Source organism: Macaca mulatta, chromosome 20, assembly GCF_049350105.2.
Source record: "Macaca mulatta isolate MMU2019108-1 chromosome 20, T2T-MMU8v2.0, whole genome shotgun sequence".
NCBI classification, from domain to species: domain Eukaryota; kingdom Metazoa; phylum Chordata; class Mammalia; order Primates; family Cercopithecidae; genus Macaca; species Macaca mulatta.
In genome coordinates, this window is record NC_133425.1 from 46,720,676 (window position 1) to 46,726,953 (window position 6,278).

Below are 6,278 nucleotides of genomic sequence, written 5' to 3' on the forward strand. Positions count from 1 at the left end.
GTAAATGTTTAACAACAGTTAGTAAAATTGACTCCCGTCTCAGGGTTTTCCAGAGAAATGGAACCAGTACAGGAACTGGCTCACATGATTACAGAGGCTGGGAAGTCCCACAACCTGCCACCTGTGCCACTGGCAAGCTGGAGAAACAGGACATTTCGTGGTGCAGTTTGTCCAAGTCTGCAGGCTTCAGAAACAAGGGTGTGAGTGGGGAGGGGCTGACAGTGTCAGTTCCCATCTGAGTGGGACCTGGAACCGGAAGTGCTGACCTCTGAGGGCAGAAGAAGTTGGGTGTCTGAGCTTAAGCAGAGAGCAAACTCACCTTTCCTCTGCCTTTTTGTTCTCTCTGGGCCCTCGGTGAATTGGGTGACTTCACCTGCGTTGGTGAAGGCCATCTGCTTTACTCTGTCCACCAACCCAGATGTGGATCTCTTCCAGAAACACCTGCACAGACTTTAAGGGATGCCCAGAAATAATGTTTCATCAGCTATGTGGGCATCCCTTAGCCCAGTGAAGTTGACATTAAATTAACCATCACAACCCCCAAATCACAGTGAAATAATGTGAGACCCAGATAAAAATATGCAACTAATTTTTAAAAATTTGAATTACTGACTTCTGCAGCCAGTGGAAGCCTTGTAGGTCCTTGGGCTGTGTATTTGCTTCCTCCTCAGCTCTGGGAAGAACAGCCAGAAGATACTCTACTGCTTCCTCTCTCCCAGTCTGGCTGGGAAGTCTCTTTCCCACAGTCCCAAGCCGGCTGACCTGGGGACTGGTGTGGCAGCTGTAGCTTAGGAGAACTGAGATGCAGAGGCCCACCCCATCAAGAAAGCCAGGGCCAGGAAGGATAAGCCCAGCATGCTGTCCTCCTTACTGCTGAGCACTGAGCGCTTGGTTCACATCTAAAGGGGAAGGTCAGGTCTCTTCCCAGACTCATGGCCCAACATAGACTCATGGTCCACAACTACCCATGTGTTTTGGTGAGAGTTGGAAGAAGTACCTCAGTGCAGTTCAGGAAAGAGTATTTTATAAAGCTAATGGGATTTGTGCAGAATGAAACAGACATTACATTGTTTATTCACCCCCACACCAAGTTTTCAGAACCTAGACCCATATGTGTGACATAGGAGATGTGAAGGCTCTCATTCCCATACAGGATCCATATCATGGACCCAGTCAAGCTCACAGGCTCTGCTTTCATGTGCAAAGACCTGTTCCACCTCCGCCCAGTTCAGAAAATGCTTAAAAATTGTTGAATGCAGACATCGATGGTTTTGTTCACCCTCAGCATGGAGATTTATCTGGGTGGGCCAAACAAGGGGTCCTTCTACTCAATGCGGTCTCACTATTCTGGCCCATCAAGCCAGTTCTTATAAGGAGAGAGGCTGGGAGCAACTCACTGACATAGTTGTGTCCTGGCCAAATCAGAACTCAGACTGGCTTGTCTTCTTGCTCTGGGGCTCTTATGCTCAGAAGAAGGGCAGTGCCATGGATAGGAAATAGTACCACATTCTGCAGCTGGCTCAACCCTCCCTGTTGTCTGCGTATAGAGGTTCTTTGGATGTAGACACTTTTCTTTCTTTCTTTCTTTCTTTCTTTCTTTCTTTCTTTCTTTCTTTCTTTCTTTCTTTCTTTCTTTCTTTCTTTTTTTTTGGAGATGAGTCTTGCTCTTTTACCCAGGCTGGAGTGCAGTGGCATGATCTTGGCTCACTGCAACCTCCACCTCCCGGGTTCAAGTGATTCTCCTCCCTCAGCCTCCCGAGTAGCTGGGCAGGAGCTACAGGTGCACACCACCATGCCCAGATAATTTTTTGCATTTTTAGTAGAGACTGGGTTTCACCATGATGACCAAGCTGGTTTTGAACTCCTGACCTCAAGTGATCCACCCACGTTTGCCTCCCAAAGTGCTAGGATTACAGGTGTGAGCCACCATGCCCTACTGGATGCAGACATTTTTCTAAAACCAATGAGCTGCTACAAAAGTCTGGCAAGAAGTGCATTGACTGGAAGGAGCTGTGATCCTCAACTTAAGGGGTGGTCTTTCTCCGTTGGTGGTTTTTGAGAAACTGCTGTTGAAGTATTTGCCAGTTATGAAGGCAAATGGAAAATTTCCGCAGTAATTCTTAAGTACTCTACATAAGGGAGCAAAGCTTCCATAAAGCAGCCTTGAACCAGGATGCCCAGAAATGGCAGCTTTATCCAGCCAGACACAGCAAAGGCAACTCTTTGGCCAAATGTCTTTCTCTGCAACAAGGCTTTGGCCTAAAATATGCAAGCTTCTCAGAAGACAGATGAGGTCAAATACTCACTCGGCTCTCCTCACCTCCCTTACCTTTATGGTTAATGTTGGAGAGGTGCACCTTTTTGGTACAGCTGTAGTTTGGTGCCTGCTGTTCCTTTGTTTTACCTGGTAGGTTAGACTTTCAGTAATAAGGTGTTGGGGTGCTTTTGCTGAGAAAGGGCTCCCCTGGGCCCAACCCGGCAGGCATTCCAGTTGCAGCCAGATACACCGTCCCCTTGATCTTTCAAGGATCCCTGGGGCTTCTCCTTGAAGGAAGCAGGAGGGTGATTTGCAAGTTTCTAGGACTCTGGCCCAGAAATTAGGGATCAATTTTCTGATTGTAATAGAGGTGAAGGTTCCTAAGGAATAGTCCTGAGTGTGAGCCTTAAGAGATAGGGGATGAGAGAAGTGGGCTGGATGTTGTTCATCCTGTTATTCTTTGAGTGTTTCATGGAATCTGAACAAGGACAAGGAAAAAAGGGATTTTTTTTTTTTAATAGAGGAAGGATGATTTTCTCCTAGGGTCATTCTAAGTTAGAGTTTTTAAGGCAGCACAGACTGCCAAATGCTGTTTTTTTGTGCACTGAAATCACTTTGGGATATTTTTCTGCCACACTGGGACGTTTTAGTTTTTAAAACAATGCTTATGCAGATAATGCATTTTTTCTTAATGCTTTTTTTAAGAGACAGTCTTCATTGGGTTTGCGCCCTCCCACCCTTGATCTTGTTAGAGTGTCATTTTTGCTGTTCTCCAGGTGAAAGCGTTAACCCTGCACAAGTTTGGTGATAAAAAATTGTTGAAGTTCCAAAAAAAAATTTTTGATAGTGCTGTCCCTCTGCTCAAAGCCATCAATAGCTTTTTATGACATGTGTTAATTTCCTATCGCTGCTGTCACAAATGACCACAAACTTAGTTTAACGCAACACAAATCCATTATCTTACAGTTCTGGAGTCAGAAATCTGACCTGGTCTCACGGGGCTCTAAACAAGATGTTCTCAGGGCTTCATTCTTTCCGGAGGCTCTATAGGAGAAAGCTGTTTCCCTCCTTTTCCAAGGGTCCAATTCCATGGAACAGAAGTACTGTCATTTTGTCAGGCAAACATCTAACTTTCTAAGTTGACAGAACTCAAATATTATACCTAACTGCTACATTATGTCATACATGTTTTTTAAAATACATGTTTGGCTTTGTTTCTTATTATACTTGGTTACATTTCCAGCTTCTAGAGGACACCCTCTTCCTTGGCTCTATTCCATGTCTTCATCTTCAAAGCCATCAAAGTCATTTCTTCCTGACTCTTTTTTGTAGTCACATTTTTCTTTGTGACCATGGCTGAAAAAGTCTCTGCTTTTAAGGACTTAGGTGATTAAATTGGGTGCAACTGCATACTCTCCGCCTGTCAAGGTCCATGGTACGTTTAATCACATAGTGAAGTCCCTTTGCCACACGAGGTAACATATTCACAGTCACTTTGGGGGCCATTTTCTGTCTACCAGAAATAAAAAACTCACAAAGCATGACCTTACTGTTTCTAACCTAACTACACCACCTCTACAGGTTTTGCTTCCAGTCACAGAGTCTACTAGGCTCCATTTGGGTTTGGGGGCAGGTACATATCTACTGTCCCTCTGCCTGACACCTGCCTTTGATCTTCTCTTTGTCCTCCCAACACCACTTACTTCCAACTCGTCCTCAAATTTCAGCTGCTACATCCCTTCTTCAGAGATGCCTTCCCTCACTATAGCCATTGAACCGGACTGAGCTCCTTATAAGGTCCTAAAACTTATCCATCATCATATTAGCCATAATTTGTAATTTTTTTCATGTGATACTCAACAAATGGATTAGTAGCACAATGTAATGATTCTTTTTGTTAGTTTGTTTGTTTTTGATTTTTAAGATTTGTCTGCTATTGAATAGTGTAGTGATTCTGAGGCCTGGGTTAAGGTCCTTTCTCTTCTAGTAACTAGTTGTATGATATTAGGAAAGTCATTTGATTGCTTATTGCCTTAATTTCTTTATCTATAAAATGTATTTATGATATTATATTAAGAATAAGTACCCCCTAAATATATACACCTACTATGTACCCACAAAATTTAAAATTATAAACTAAAAAGAAAGAAAAAGAAGAGATTGTTAAGAAAATGAAAAAAAGATTAAAAGAGTTTTTATGTGCAGAGTTCTTAGAACAGTGCCTGTCAAATAGTAAGCACTGATACATATGTCATAGATCAAATATATATTTATAATTTATTTATATATAAATATTTATGTATTTTGTATATTTATATTATATTGTAGATACATACTTACATAAGATAGTATTATATTATTATAGATATAGTTATATACGATATTAGGTGAATTTTAGAAATATTACTATATGTCTAGTGCCTAGGGTGTAATAGTTGCTCAGTAAGTCTTTGCTGAAGGAAGGAGAAAGGGAGGGAAGAAAGATACAGAAATCTCTGCTCTTTAGCAGATTTTCTGACATCTCCTTAGTCAATATTATGCAGGCAAAGCAGCCATAGCAACAGCAGGAGTAACATAACATGTCATTTTTCGTGCTTTGAAGACCTGTTTTCATAGATACAGTGCAATGTCATTGCTCTTGAACCCATTTGCTTGATAAGCAAAATCTAATTGCTAGGAAATACAGAAGTCGTAAACCACCTTGGATAGCAGGATGAAATGCTAATAGGTACAAGAATGTTGCCACAAAGCTCACCAATTAATTATTTGAAAGTGGGCTTGGGTAAAGAAAATAGCACAAAGAAAAAGAATATGTTGGAAAACAGCTATTCTGAGATAGCTGGAGACACAAAAGCAGCTCACCAGAGCAGACATTCTGCTCCTTGATAAAGCTAACAAAACAGTGGACCTTATTGATGTAGCTGTTTCCTGCAGCAGAAGCATCACAAAAATCTGTCCAGACAAAACAAACAAGTATGCAGCCCTGGCAGAAGAGCTGACGTTAAGTGTGGAAACTGAGGAACATCAAAGTCAAGGCAGCTATCATCTTGGCAAGAGGGATGTTGTTCTCTGCACAAGCTGTACATCTGGAGGGTAAGGGGCTCGATTCAGAGTTGTATGGGAAACAGCACTGGCTTTTACTTGCCCTGTATTCAGTGTCCATTTTAGCAAAAAACCCCTCATTTCTCCTGGGTTGCCAACACTCTATCCACAATCATCATGGGAGCAGGGGAAACTGACCCTACCCAGGGCTACAGGAATTAGCCATGACCTGGGTCTGGCTTCAGAAAATGCTACATCTCCTTGGCCGCAGCAATTGGTCCAGAAACAAGGATGTGGCACAGCTGGGACCAATGAGGCTATTTCCCTTGAAATTTCGTGGAAACTAATAGGGAAGGGAAACTCTATCTAGAAGGTTGTTAAACTTGTAGATGCATCTCTGAGCTCCCCATGGCCATCTTTGTCATCACTTGGGGAAAACTTGGCTGAAATACAAAGCCAACAAGGAGGAAAGAGGAGCTCAGAGGTGGAGAAAGGACCCTGGAGCCATGATACCCACTTGATTTTCCAGGAACGTGAGCCCAACATTCATGTCTCTTGTGGGAGGATGTGCCACATATAACCTACACAGTACTGACAGACTCAGGAAGCCTCCAAGCACAGGTGACCTCCAGGTAGTCCCCATAACTCAGCATGGAAACTTGAGTTTTGGCCCAGGAACCAAGACGTCCCTCTAGTCCCCCAGACATCCCTTGTGACCTCCTGTCTCACTGAAGTTCTTATGTTCCAAGCAGCATTGAGCCCCTCCGTCTGTGTTCAAGTCATTATCTCTCTGCTGGACTGTTTTCGTTTCCTTTGTCCTGCCCTCAGTGAACTGTTCCTTGGTCTTGAAGGTCTTTGGTTTGAAGGACTTCCTTCCTGCCCCCAAATGAGCTGATCACCCCTTTCTTTTTGTCATCTCTGAATTCTCACAACACTTATGAAGTAGCTCTGTAAGCTATTTGTCCCCTATCTGTCTCCC

At 43.0% G+C, this 6,278-nt stretch overlaps 1 pseudogene; it reads left to right on the forward strand.

Moving 5' to 3' along the window:
• The first annotated feature begins 967 nt into the window (after positions 1-967).
• On the forward strand, positions 968-2,182 carry LOC144338074 (uracil-DNA glycosylase pseudogene; annotated as a pseudogene).
• The last annotated feature ends 4,096 nt before the right edge of the window (positions 2,183-6,278 follow it).